This window comes from Nannospalax galili, unplaced genomic scaffold (genome assembly GCF_000622305.1).
Source record: "Nannospalax galili isolate Female #2095 unplaced genomic scaffold, S.galili_v1.0 scaffold781, whole genome shotgun sequence".
Taxonomy (NCBI): Eukaryota; Metazoa; Chordata; class Mammalia; order Rodentia; family Spalacidae; genus Nannospalax; species Nannospalax galili.
In genome coordinates this window covers 4,104,341-4,117,461 of record NW_008346898.1, presented here as the reverse complement: position 1 = coordinate 4,117,461, position 13,121 = coordinate 4,104,341, and the positions used below count along the sequence as shown (strand labels likewise).

At 40.6% G+C, this 13,121-nt stretch overlaps 1 protein-coding gene across 2 annotated transcripts in view; it reads left to right on the top strand.

Moving 5' to 3' along the window:
* Abca5 (ATP binding cassette subfamily A member 5) overlaps positions 1 to 13,121 on the top strand; it is a 97,332-nt gene that overhangs the window by 624 nt on the left and 83,587 nt on the right. The window contains exon 2 of one of the 2 annotated variants that reach the window (XM_029568369.1): positions 12,282 to 12,394. The exons of the other annotated variant lie outside the window; for it this stretch is intronic. The gene's annotated coding sequence lies outside the window, so the exon portion shown is untranslated. The remainder of the gene's footprint in view (positions 1 to 12,281; positions 12,395 to 13,121) is intronic. 2 annotated transcript variants of the gene reach the window in all.

Here is a 13,121-nt window from a genome sequence, read left to right as displayed (position 1 = left end):
TGGGGGGGCAGGTTGGGGAGGACAGGCAGTGATGGGGCAGGTGGGGGGGCAGGTGGGGGAGGACGGGTACTGATGGGGCAGGTGGGAAGTAAGTGGTGGGCCGGGTGGTGGTGATGGGGAAGACCAGGGTTGTGACTTGGCTTGGGGGGGTGTTAAATATCTTAATTCCGCAGCACACCTACAAAGCCCCCAGGTGTGGAAATACTTCCGGGAAGGAAAAGCAAGCCGGATGGGAAAGTTTGGGCTGCAGTTCGAGGTTGAAGGAGGAAGGCTGGGCTTGAGGTTTTCAGAGGGTTGAGCACTGGGCATGAAGACAGCTTTGTTCCTGTGGGAGCTAAGGGAGGAGCCAGGCTCAGTATGAGTTCATTTAATCCTGACACCCTGTGAGGTTGGACATGGTCTGGTTGAGCAGATGTAGAAATGGGTCATAAAGAGGTTCAGCAACTCTGTCAAAGTCCCGGCTAGGAAAGGAGCCGAGTTTCTGTCTCAGACTTTTAATTCGGGTGCTTTTCCCACTGTATATTTGTCCAGAGACCATTATGTATCTCTTCATAGGAGATTAGAAGGACACTTTGTAGGTATTTGCCTTAAAATCAGACTAGAGACATTATTCTTCAAAGTGGGTTTAGTCGGTGTGCTGTTGAAAGCCCCAAACATCAAATAATATTGTCCATAGGGGTAATCTTAAAGTCAGTATAAATTTATTACTACATTACTTTGTTGTGTCTTTTGTTACAGATAGTATTTTTTATTTTTATTTTATGTGTATGAGTGTATTGCCTGCATGTATGTGAGTGCATCTATGTCATGCACTGCCTATGGAGGTCAAACGAAACTGGGTCCTCTGCAGAAGCAGCCAGGGCTCCTAACCACTGAGCCACCTCTCCAAGCCCAAGATAGTATTTAAAAATATTTTATTTATTATTTTTAAAATTTTATTTATTGTTTTTATTTTATGTGTATGTGTGTATTGCACCTGTGTTGTTCAATATCCATGAAGGACAGAAGAGGCTGTCGGATCCCCTGGAACTGGAGTTACTGACAGTTGTTAGCTGCCATGTGGGTGCTGGGATTCGAACCCAGGTCTTCTGCAAGAACAGTCAGTTTTGTAACCACTGAGTCATCTCTCTAGCCCCTTATTTTTGTTTTATATGTATGAGTGTATTGCTTGCATATATGTAAGTGCACCTGCGTTGTACAGTACCCACAGAAGTCAAAAGAGTACGTCAGATCCCCTGAAACAGGAGTTACAGACAGTAGTTAGTGGCCATGTAGGTGCTGGGAATCAAACTCAGGTCCTCTGCTCTTAACTCCTGATCTGTCTCTCCAACCCCAGATAGTATTTTTTTGTGTGTATGGGAAGGGTACCAAGTACAGTTTGTAATATCTGTCATTGAGTTTAATTGAAGGAATGATTAAATAAAAGAATTTCATAATATAAATTGTAGTCTTTACTAGTGTGGAAATTGGATTGAAAGCAGTTTTAATCACAAACATTTGTATTTGGTAAATATGTGTAACTTGCTAGGTAGCTTGCCATGTGGTTCCATTGCATTCTTTTCTCCAGCAAGAAATGCTGTCATACAATTTAGGTTAAATTTTATTGACATTAGTATTTTGTTTTATTATCTCACCACTTTCAGTAAATTATAGAGCATCAAAGAAGAAAGCATTTATAATTTATTTCCTGCCAAGTTAAATGGTTTATTGTACCCATTAAAATGCCAGTAATGTAGCTGGGTAGGAATTTCTTTCAGGTCACTGCCAGGTAGGTTAACAGTGCTTTTCAAAAAATTAAAAGTATAGCTGATAGCAGACTGTATTTAAGTTTTTGTGGTTTAGAGTTCTGGTAAACATGGAGTCTTGAGGTTTAAGCTGAAATGCACATTACTGCAGGCATGGGTAGGTGAGTAGGTGGGGAGCTCCTCCTGATTGCTTGTGCTTTCTCAGTGAGTAGGAATGATGAGCACAGTTGAGAGTGAGGCTGGGGATAGAAATTTAGGAGCTGGGGGGTGGGGAAGTGAGTGGGCTTGTGACCTGTCCTTGCCAGGCAGTTCACACTCAGGTATAAAAAGTTCAGTGGCATATACAGTGTCTAAGTACACATAACGGCAATCCACAGTCTGTTTCCAGTTTCTGCCTTTACAATGTCATCTGGGCACACACCTGAATTCAGCCATATTGTGGCTGTTTTCTCTCTGCTCAGAAATTCCATTTTACCCTTCTCCAGACTCGGTCCCCCAACTGGAATTATAACATATTTTGATTTATGTGAAGTCAGTGGAAGTAATACACTTTTTTTGTTCTATAATATTTGACGCACAAGTCCTCCAGTAAATGTTACATAAAAGATAGACTTCTTTCACTTCTACTTTCTCTAGCTGGTAATAGAAATTAGTAGATGAACCTTTTCTGTAAAGAGTGAGATAATACATATTTTATGTTTTGCAGTATGAATAGTATCTGTGTCAGCTTAGATTGACCCTTGTAGCATGAAACAGTCATAGGTAATACCTAATGAAACAGCATGGTTGTGTTCTAAGAAAGCTTCATTATAGACATTGAAATTTGATTTTATATTTTCACCTATCACAAGATGTTAATGTTCTTTGATTTTTTCCCCCAGCCATTTAAAAAACAGAAGCATTGCTAACTCTTGGACTGTGCAGACCAAGTTGTGAGTTGAATTTAGACCTTCATCTTAGTTTGCAGACCCTTGATCTGTAATGATGCTCAGGAAAAGGCTTGATAAAGGAATTTGATAAAATAATGTTAGGTATAATATCACCATTGATGATAGAGAAGTAAATAGGAATAAGACATTCTTTTCTTCGTTAAGGATCTCATGGTCAAGCTCAAGATTAAGACATAGAAATGGCAACACACTATGATAATATCTGTTGTTATATGCACTGTGTAGAGCTAGAATAAAGCAGTGGTGATTAACTTTGCTTGAGTTGGCCAGAAATGACCTCAGACAGCCATCTTTGGGAAGTAGGGAACGTTTTCAGCTCTGAGCCTTTCCAAGGATCTTTCAAGTTTGCTAAGAAGGTGCGGGGACCTTCTGGAGCTCCTCAAGTAAGAGGCTTAGCTGGAGACATGCAAAGTTAAGACTCTGGGGACTCATGTGTCTCCCAACAAGTTCATGTTATTAGAAGTCCAAGTTTTTATACAGAAGAGGAGCTAGCAGTTACATTTGGCATTGCAGTTGTGTATAAAGCTTCAGAAATAATTAGATGAAAAACAGGAACAGTAGCTTTTAGCTGGTGTATGCTAAGGCTGTTACAAAGCAGGACCTTACTCAGTTATTGTGTGTGTCTGGTGATGTATTGATCAAGATGTTTACATTCTAAGGACAGGGCAGTTAAGATGCCTTTCTTAGAACAAGGAGCACAGTCAGCCTTTTTGATCTGGTGAACTTCCTCTACTAACCATGCAGTTCCACACTTCAGGGTCCTGAGAGTCCGTGTTCAGGGTCTCATCAATAAGTAGAGGTTGTGGTTTGATCTCCAAGGCTCAGGTTCTACTCGTTCAAAGGCAGGCCATCCTAATCTCAAAAGAAGGTAGTTGATCATGTCTTAGCATAACTCTGAATGTAAGGATACCTGAGTTTCTTTGCTTTATAGATTACAATCTTAATTCATATCTTTGCTTTTTTATTTGGGCTATACATATAAATTAATTTTTCAAGATGATTTTAACTTGCTAGTAATAAAATAGTATTGTTTATTCCCAAGTATTTGATACTTTACTAGCTAAAAATGTTTGACAGAGGTAATGGTAATATTATGTAAGTGAAAGATTCTGTTTTTAAAAGAAAAGGGCACTTTTAATAAAGGCTATCAATATAGTGATTAGATTTTAAGATACTTTGTGGCATTCAAGTTTCTCATTTTAATTAAGAAACATTCTAGGGCTAGGGAGATGGCTTAGCAGATGAATGTGCTTGTCACCAAGTCTGGAGGTCAATCCCCTAGACCCACATGGTGGAAGGAGAGAACCAATTCTCGAAAGTTGTCCTCTGACTTCCACGTGTACTATGGCATGCTCTTGCCTACACACATACATGCAAGTGTGCGTGCACACACACTCCACAAAAATAAACGTAATAAAACATTCTGAATTTTTCTCTAAAATTGTTTTTAAAGATTATAGACTGTTTTAGTAATTATTTTTGGATATGTTCAGTAGCACATAGACTATAAAACTTAATTTTTCTGTGATAAATTAATAATCAACTCTGACATTGGATTAGGTAATGCTTCTTTAAATTATTAGTACATTAGCAAAGGAAATTACTTAATGGATTTTCAGTTTTTATTTTTACAACTTATTAGATTTAGTGTGAATTATTTTATCTAGGAGATTATCTAGGAAAGTTAAAAATTTGATTAAACAATTAGTGTCAGGTGTTTGAAACTTACCTAGTAATTATTTAAAGCAGACTTTAATGTTTTCTTTAGCTATGTTGTGAAACAGAAAATAACAATTTCATAAAATGATTTAGTTTTTATTTTTAATTGTGTGTGTGTATGTGTCTGTGTGTGTTTGAGTGTGAGTACGTGCACATGAGTAGAGGGGCCACAGAGGCTAGAGGCATCAGATTCCTCTGAAACTGGAGTTATATGTGGTTGCGAGCTGTCAGATGTGTGTACTGGGAACCCATCTTGGGTCCTCTGCAAGAGCAGTACACCAAGTCATATCTTCAGCCCTTCAGAAGAACAACTTTAAAAATAATTCTATATCTTCATTTTGGCATCTGTGCCATTGTTTAGTAGTGAAGAACTGGCTTTGTTAGAGTTTTTAAAGCATTGCACTGGCAAGACTTTCAGCTGGACTCAAGTCTATGAGACTGTGATCTTGTATTAATCACATCATTATAGAAGGAATTCCTGGATGTTTGTAGAATTCTGTTTCCACTTGTAGCCAATGTTAAACTTGAGACAGGCTGATCAGTATTTCATTGCTTTTTCCTCTAATTCTTCAGATGCCAACACATAAAGCTATTAGGTTTGTGAACTATAGTCTAAAAAGGAAGTTTAGAACTCTGATCAATATGGGGTTTCTTAGAGTCCAAGCAAGGGCAGCTATGACTTGATGTTGTCCCACTTCTGGTCATTCCTAATTCTGAAACTGCTGCCGTATTTTCAGAAATACACTGTGGCCACCAGGGGGTCAGCCATGGGACCTGAATGGATTGTCACAGAGATGTGTGACTAACCAGGGGACCCGTATGGCTGCACATAGGAGTGCCAAAAGCACAGGCAGCTCTGCTTGTGCTCTCACACTCATTAGCACTACAGCTGAAGGTCCACCAAACAGAGAACAATAATAAAGTGGCCGGAATAAAACAGTTCATCAAAATACAATGAGCAAGATAATCACCACAGTGTGCCTCCCTGGGAGATCAGAGCGGGTCTCCTGAGAAACTAGGGAGCACCCATGTTCCAGAGTTATCTCCTTAGCAAGCATTCTTGTGTAAACTTTCTCATGAGACAAGGCTCTCCAGATATGCATCTTCAAAGTTCAGCTTGTTCACTGAGCACATATTTAAAGCCATAGGAACACTATTCCACAGCTCCTTCAACACACCTCTGCCTTCATGTTACCTGTCTTGTTGTCTAATCTTTTTTTCAGGAAACCCAATTTTCCTATCCTTAGGAGTTGGTGTTCTCTCAGATACTATCCATTTGTTTTTCTGCTTTCTTTAATGTACACTAGTACTGCCTTTTGCTACCCACCCCTTCATTAGGATGGTCATTGTTCTCACATTTCAAATTCTGCAGAATGTTGAGGGAGGGGTGAGTATTATAGAAATTTATTTTTTGGAGATGTGTCACTGTTTCTTAGGATTGTCCTTGAACTCCTGGGCACAACAGTCCTCCTCTTTCAGCCTTTTGGGTAGCTGAGACAGGACCAGGCTTGGGGACATAGGAATTTTTTGTGATAACCATACCATTGTGAATTGTAGGCATCTTTTTTATTCTTTGTTTCTCTGTCTTCTTTCAAAAGGACAATTTTCATAAAAAATGTGACCAACACCTGAAGAAAAACAAACTTTTTCCCCAAAGCAACGTTTAGACCTAACCTTTACAATACAGTTAATACCTAACAGTATCATGCAGTGTCGTCCTTGCTTGATTTATTCTTCACAACCCTTTCATATTGGGCCTCCTTAGATACTGTGGGCTGTGGTGGGGGGAGTTGATGTGGAGTGTGTCTGTAACTGGGGAGGACAATTGAAAACTGTTAGGACTTGGGATTGTAGCTCAGTGAGGGAGGCTTGCCTACCATGTTTTAGACCCTGAATTTGATTCCAAGCACCATAAAAGAAAAAAGAAAACTGTTTGGTCAGTTTCTGAAGGCCTGATGACAGCTTTGGAGCTATTAAGATGAACATTAAACTTTAAAGGTTTTTGAAGAATCGGTATCAGGAATGTTTCATCCTTTTCTCTCAGCTAGACCAGGTACTCCATGTTAGAGGGGTGGGGCTGGAGGTGAGCCCCAAACCAGCAGTTGAGTTTCCTGCAAGATTTTTTTCTTATTTTTTCTTCAAGAGTTTTTTTTAACATTTATTTTTGTTATTTTAAATTGTGCGTGCGTGCGTGCGTGCGTGCGTGCGTGTGTGTGTGTGTGTGTGTTTAGGGTGAGTTATATGCATGTGAATGAATTGCCTGCAGAGACCAGAGGCAACAGGTCCCCCTGGAGCTGAGGTTACAGGAGGGTGTGAGCTGCTTGATATGAATACTGGAAATTAAACTTGGGTCCTTGGTAAGAGCTTAACCATTGAGCTGTCTTTTCAGCTCCTCTTCAGGAGTTCTGTTAGCTGGGCGTGGTGGCTTATGTTTAATCCCAGCACTTGGGAAGCAGAAGTAGGCAAATCTCTGTGAGTTCAAGGCCAGCCTGGTCTACATAGTGAGACCCTGTCTCAAAAAACAAAAATAAACAACAAAAAGAGAGGTTTTGCTTTGTTTTACTAACATGAATTAGATAGTTCAAGAATATTGTAATTTAACATTTTCTACAGGATTAGACCCGTTTCTTAATAAAACCCCTCAATTTGTTGAGGTCAGTCATTATACAGATTCATCTGTATTATGTAACAGATTTCATACTTTTTGAATGTTTTCTTCTCTTTGTCCTTTTATTATCCATTCTGATGGAGTCCCTTGACTGAGTCTTAATTCCAGTTTATTAATTTGTGTTTAGAGGCTATTAACTTTATTTATAGAGATTTTATTGCTGTTGTTTCATCTCCATCGCCAATTGCTTTTTTTAATTGACTGTTTTTCCATGAAAACATTTTCTATAATTCCTCTGTGAATATTAGTAATAATACTTTTATATACAGTAATGATCAGCATTTATAATTACTTGCCCTGTACCAGGTGATGCTACATAAAAAAGTCTGACTCCTGGAGTTGTTTAACCATGAGTGAGCCTGATCTGTTCTCAGAACTGTTCCTTCTGATTTCTCTCAGAACTGTTCTCCTTTTTTTTTTTTTTAATTTGTATATTTTTATGTGTTTTGTCTGCATGTATGTTAAGTGCATCATATGTATGCATGCATGAGGAGGCCAGAAGAGGGCATCAGATTCCTTGGATCTGGAGTTAGGGATAGTTGTTAGCTGCCATGTAGTTGTTAGTGCTGGTTTGATCCAGGTTTGAACCTGGATCTTCTGCAAAAGCTGCTAACCCATCTCTACATCGCCAGAATTGTCTTGAGCAAAGGGCTTCCTTCATATTTATTAAGCATATCAATCATGGTATAGGACAGGGATGAGGAACTTTGTCTTAAAGAATTTATAACTAGGGCCTGGCGAGATGGCTCAGCGATCTCTTACAGAGCACCCCAGTTCTGTTCCCACATGGCCACTAACAACTCTAGTTCTAGAGGGTATGATGCCCCCTTCTCACTTTCATAGGCATTACATGGGCGGGCACACATATGCATTCAGGCAATACTCAATCACATAAAATTTAAAAAATAACGAAAAAGAATCTTTAGAGTTTACAAGGAAGAAGTTATTTTTCTGACCCTTTGACCCAAAATAGCATACAAAAGCACAGATGCCGTCAACTTTTGCCTGTGTGCTATTATCAGCATTTGTGGAGAAGGCCTGATTACCACATCTTAGGTACATATATATTGTTCCGAGTCAGGGGCATGGGAGGGTCCTGAGGGAGAAATAGGGAACATGGTATAAGATAAAAGCTATGCATTCATCTTAGCTCATGAGAGTTAATTGCATTGGGAAACTAAAACATAGTATTTTCTTTTTTTAAATTGTTTTAAAATTTATTTTTGTTTTATGTGTATTAGTGTTAGGCCTGCATATATGTAAATGCATCCATATTGTGCAGTGCTCATGGAGGACAAAAGAGTGCATCTGATCCCCTGGGACTGGAATTAGGGACGGTTGTTAGCTGCCATGTAGGTGCTGGTTTGATCCAGGTTTGAACCTGGATCTTCTGCAAAAGCAACCAGTGCTCTTAACTGCTGAGTCATCTCTCTAGCACCTATGCTTTTCTTGAAGGCTAGTTAAATTTAAACAAGCTGAGTGCACAGTAAGAAAACAGATTGAATACATAGTTCTAAGTGATCTCAAATCATTTTATTAACTTGGTTAAAGGTTCAATTTGTGATTCCCAGAAAAACCATTCCCATTGGTACCATCTTCAGTTTTACATGTATTAATTCACTTAGTCACTTTAAGAACTGAAGGTAGGTATTGTGATATTACAGATGACGAAGTTTAGAGACAGAAAACTAAATAGCTTGTGAAATGGCAGAGGCAGGATTCATGTTAGTTTGATTCCAGAGGTCACATTCTTAATTACTGTTCTAGTTTCTTTTCAATTGCTGTGACAAAACACTCTGACCAACACCAACTTGGGGAGGAAAGGGTTTATTTGCCTTTCCTCTTCTGAGTCACAGTTCATCTGGGAGCCCAAGGTAGGAACTCAGGGCAGGAACCTGGAGGCAGGAGCTGAAACACAGGCCATGGAGGAACGCTGCTTATTGGCTTGCTCCCCTGGCCCCTGTTCAGCCTGCTTTCTTATACAACATAGGCCCACCTGCACAGGGGTGGCACCACCCACAGTGGGCTGGGCCCTCCCACATCACTCAAGAAGATGCCCCACAGCCATGGCTACAGCCAGTCCAATGGAGGCAGTTCACCAATTGAGGTTCCCTCAATCCATGTGTCAAGTTGACAACTAAAGCTATCCAGCATTAATTACTTATACCATTTCAAACAGTAGTAATTCCTGTATTTGTTGATTTTGGTTAAGATACTCTTAGTCATAAGAAAATCTGGCTAGCTTAGTGAAACATGAAAATATATGGGGAGAAACTACTGCAGAGAAGGAAAATCAAGTTTGAGCATATTAAGTATTTGCCATTCAGAGAAAGCGTAATAGCAGAAAGTGTATTTTCATAAATGTTAAAGATAAGTTCAGTTCCCATGGTTCCCAGTCTTTAAAATCATTTTTAATTGAATTTTTGTATATTTCATTACAGAAAATCATCTTTATGGCCTTCCCCTTTGGCCCCTCACATACCTCCCTCACTCGAGTTCATACATCCCGTCATTTGTGTAAAGACCTATCATGTAAAGTTAGAGTCCCAGATGTCCCTCAGTGCAAGAGTCTATCTAGACTATCTAGAGTCCCTCCCTTTAAGAAAATCAGTTCTTCCTTACCCAGCAGTAATCAGCTGCCAATAAATTCTCCCACTAGGATTGTGGCCCCTGTTCATTTCCACAGTTCTTTGCTGGGCTTTTGTCTGCCTACGTTTGCATGGGTCTTGTGCATGCTGATACCATTGCTGTAGGTTTGTATGAGAAAAGTCCCAGGAGCCTGTAGGACTATTTCCATGTGGTCATACACCTCTTCCCTGGCTCTTACAATCTTTCCACCCCATCTTCTGCAATGGTTCCTGAACCCTGGGTTGGTGGATTTTAATATAGAAGACCTGTCCAAGGACCCACACTTTGCAGATGCTTATTCTCTGTGTTTTGGGCATTTGTGATCTTTAGTGTTCATGGCCCTCTGTTGCATGATGGACCTTCATTGATGAGAATTGAAAGATGCATTAGTGTTCTCTTCATCCTTTATTCTATGTTCTATGAGCCTTAGGTGCAGAGGTTGCATCCTGGATGTGCCACTTATGCTTGGGCCATTCACAGACAATCTCTGTGTATGACTAGTTGTGGAACTTTGTAATTATCTCTGTCTCTTGAGAAAGAAGCTTCTTTGATAGGTGGTGACTGGAATACTTATCTATAAATTTAAGGATTCATATTTTGCACATAGTAAGAAATTACATTTGTCTAGGGATGTGAGCACCTTGGGGTTCTCTCTAAGATCTGTGACCTCTTCAGCCATGTGTATTTGGCTAGCTTTACAGTGCCTCCCATTGAGTGGGCTTGTCTCCCAAGTTTTCTTAGGGTCCTTTGCTCCTGGTGCAGGTAGACAAGCCACATAGCACATCTTTATCTGAATTTTTTCATAGTTTATATCCTGGGGAGGGGGAATAGAGGAACTTAAAAAGGAAAACACCCAGTGCTCCATACCAAGGTGAACACCCTGCACCCCCTTCCGTGGGGCCCACCGGTCCAGATTTCTTCTATGCCCTGCCCACAGTCACTGTTAGCTTTTGCCCACACCTTGTGGGTGCGTGGTCTTACCCCAAGTTGGTAAATTCCCCATCTCGGGTCTACGCGGTTGAGACACTGGGCCATTCCTTTCTGTGCTGCTTCTATGCAAGATGGTGCCAAAAGCCCCTCCCTCCTTGGCTAACTCAACGTAGTCAATTCTCTGCAGCAGTCCCCACCCCTCAGAGGAACCAGGCTCCTGGGGACACAGGGTTTTAAGTCCAATTATTGATTACCCCCATGATAAAAGTGCTGCTACTGCACCAATGTCTTTTGCTATGCTGGTGATTGTTGTGGTTTTTAGGCCTTGGAGCTGGGGTTGGACCATTGATTGATGTTCTCTGAAGCTATGAAAGCTAGCCTTCATAGGAGGTGGCTTCCAGGTTAGCTCCAGCTCTGTTGCTTCAAATCCTGTATCCATTGTAGGTTCTGTCTTCAGCAATAGGGTATTACCATCGAGTTCTGGGAGGCAATCAAGGACTGTGGCAATAACCTGTGCAGTTTTGGTAGTCTCTTGGATTACCTCAGCCAACAACTCAAAGGAAGGTTTCCCGTCTGGCACTTTTTATTGTTATGTAACCTTCCCAGCCTTTTAATTTTAATCATTTAATAAAAAATTCCGTGCTGCTACGAGAAAATATCACCAATACAGGGGCTGGAGAGATGGCTCAGTGGTTAAGAGCACTGGCTGCTCTTGCAGAGGACCCACATGGCAGCTAACAACTGTCTGTAACTCCAGTTCCAGGGAATCCGACTTCCTCTTCTGACCTCCTCAGGTATTGCACAACACAGGTGCACTTACATGCAGACAAAACACTCATACACATAAAATAATAATAAATATATATATATATACATATACCAGTACAACTCCAGGGGCAGTAATGGTGGTGGAAAAGAAGGTGGTGCATATGTTCAGATGATATTTGGGAAGTAGGATTTAGTTTTGTTTTTAAAAGTTCTGAATAGATGTGGAGTGGTGGGTAAGTTTGTGAACTTTAGACAAGGCTATGAGAGACTCAATTTTAAGGGGACAGTTCAAAGAAATGAATTTTGTTTTTGAATCCAGCTACTTTATGGAGGATCTGGTGTCTAAATGTAAAATGTTAAACATTCAACATTCAATTTGAATTAACTTAGTGGCATTTGAATGTACATGTTGAGTTGGTTGGTATTTTTATTTTTTGTTTTGTAGCAAATTATGTTTGAATGAGAATGAGTGTTTTTCTTCCTTTTTTCTTCTTTTTTTGCCTAGAGTTGATGATCAGTTGACTTTTGATTGCTTTTGTGTTGATGTTTATATATTTATTTATTCTTTTGAGCCAGGGTCTCCCTGTAGCCCAGCTGGCCTGGAACTCATTGTGTAGACCACGCTGGCCTTGAACTCCGAGATCTGCCTGCCTGTACCTCCCGAGTGCTGGGGTAAAGGTACATGCCACCATGCCCAGCCCTATTTAATTGTTTTTTAATATGCATAAGTAATTACCTATGAATGACAAAATGGAAAAACAAAGTAAAAGTTGTAATTTCATTAATTAGAAAAAGTTCTTTTTTTCCCCTTCTGTGCATGTAAAGAGGATACTCACCTAAGCTAACCTTTCACTGTTTATGTTCACTCTTCAGAAGACAGACTGCTTCTAAAAAGTTGCTTGCTTCTCACCCTAAATGCGGTCTGTCAGAACTTGGAGCCGGCTGCCCTGCTTTTGGAAAGGAGTCCCATCCGTGGCCTCTTTGAGGTGGGCACATAATATAAATCAGCACCATTTGCGCTGGAAGGGTTAGCAAGGTGCATGTCTTTACTCCCAGCACTTGGGAGGCAGAGCCAGGTGAATCTCTGAGTTCAACCAGGCCAGCCTGGTTTACATACCAAGTTCCAGGCCAGCTGGGGCTATATAATGAAATAAAAAAATTTATTTTCTTCCCAATTGTAGTTTGATCACCTCCTCCCCCTTCATCTTCCTATCCCCCCCCCCCCTTCTTACCAGTAAGGTCCTCCTAATTTTGTGTCTTTTTTAAAAGTTTTTTTTTTGCATGTGGCTCACTATTTAATTAGTGTTATCTGCGTGGGCTTGAGTGGGGGCTTACTGACTTCAAGAAGGGTAACTTCCTGTGGCCACACCACTGAAGAATATGACTTTCCCCACACGTAGTGGCCATTCATTTCCGTTAGCCCCTCAGGGAGGGGTGTGGCTTCCAACCACTGGCACTGTCAGTGCAGCAGCCATGTCATGTCCAGAAGACAGTGTTTCACAGCACTCCTTCCCATCCTTCTTTCTACCCTCTCCTCCAAGATGGTCTGCCAGCCCAATGAGAGAGAGAGAGAGAGAGAGAGAGAGAGAGAGAGAGATCCCATGTAGGACTGAGCACTTACTCTCAGCACTTTGATCGGTTACTCTCAGCACTTTGATCCGTTCTGAGTCTCTGCATTGACTCACACACTGCAGGTGGAGGCTTCTCTGACCA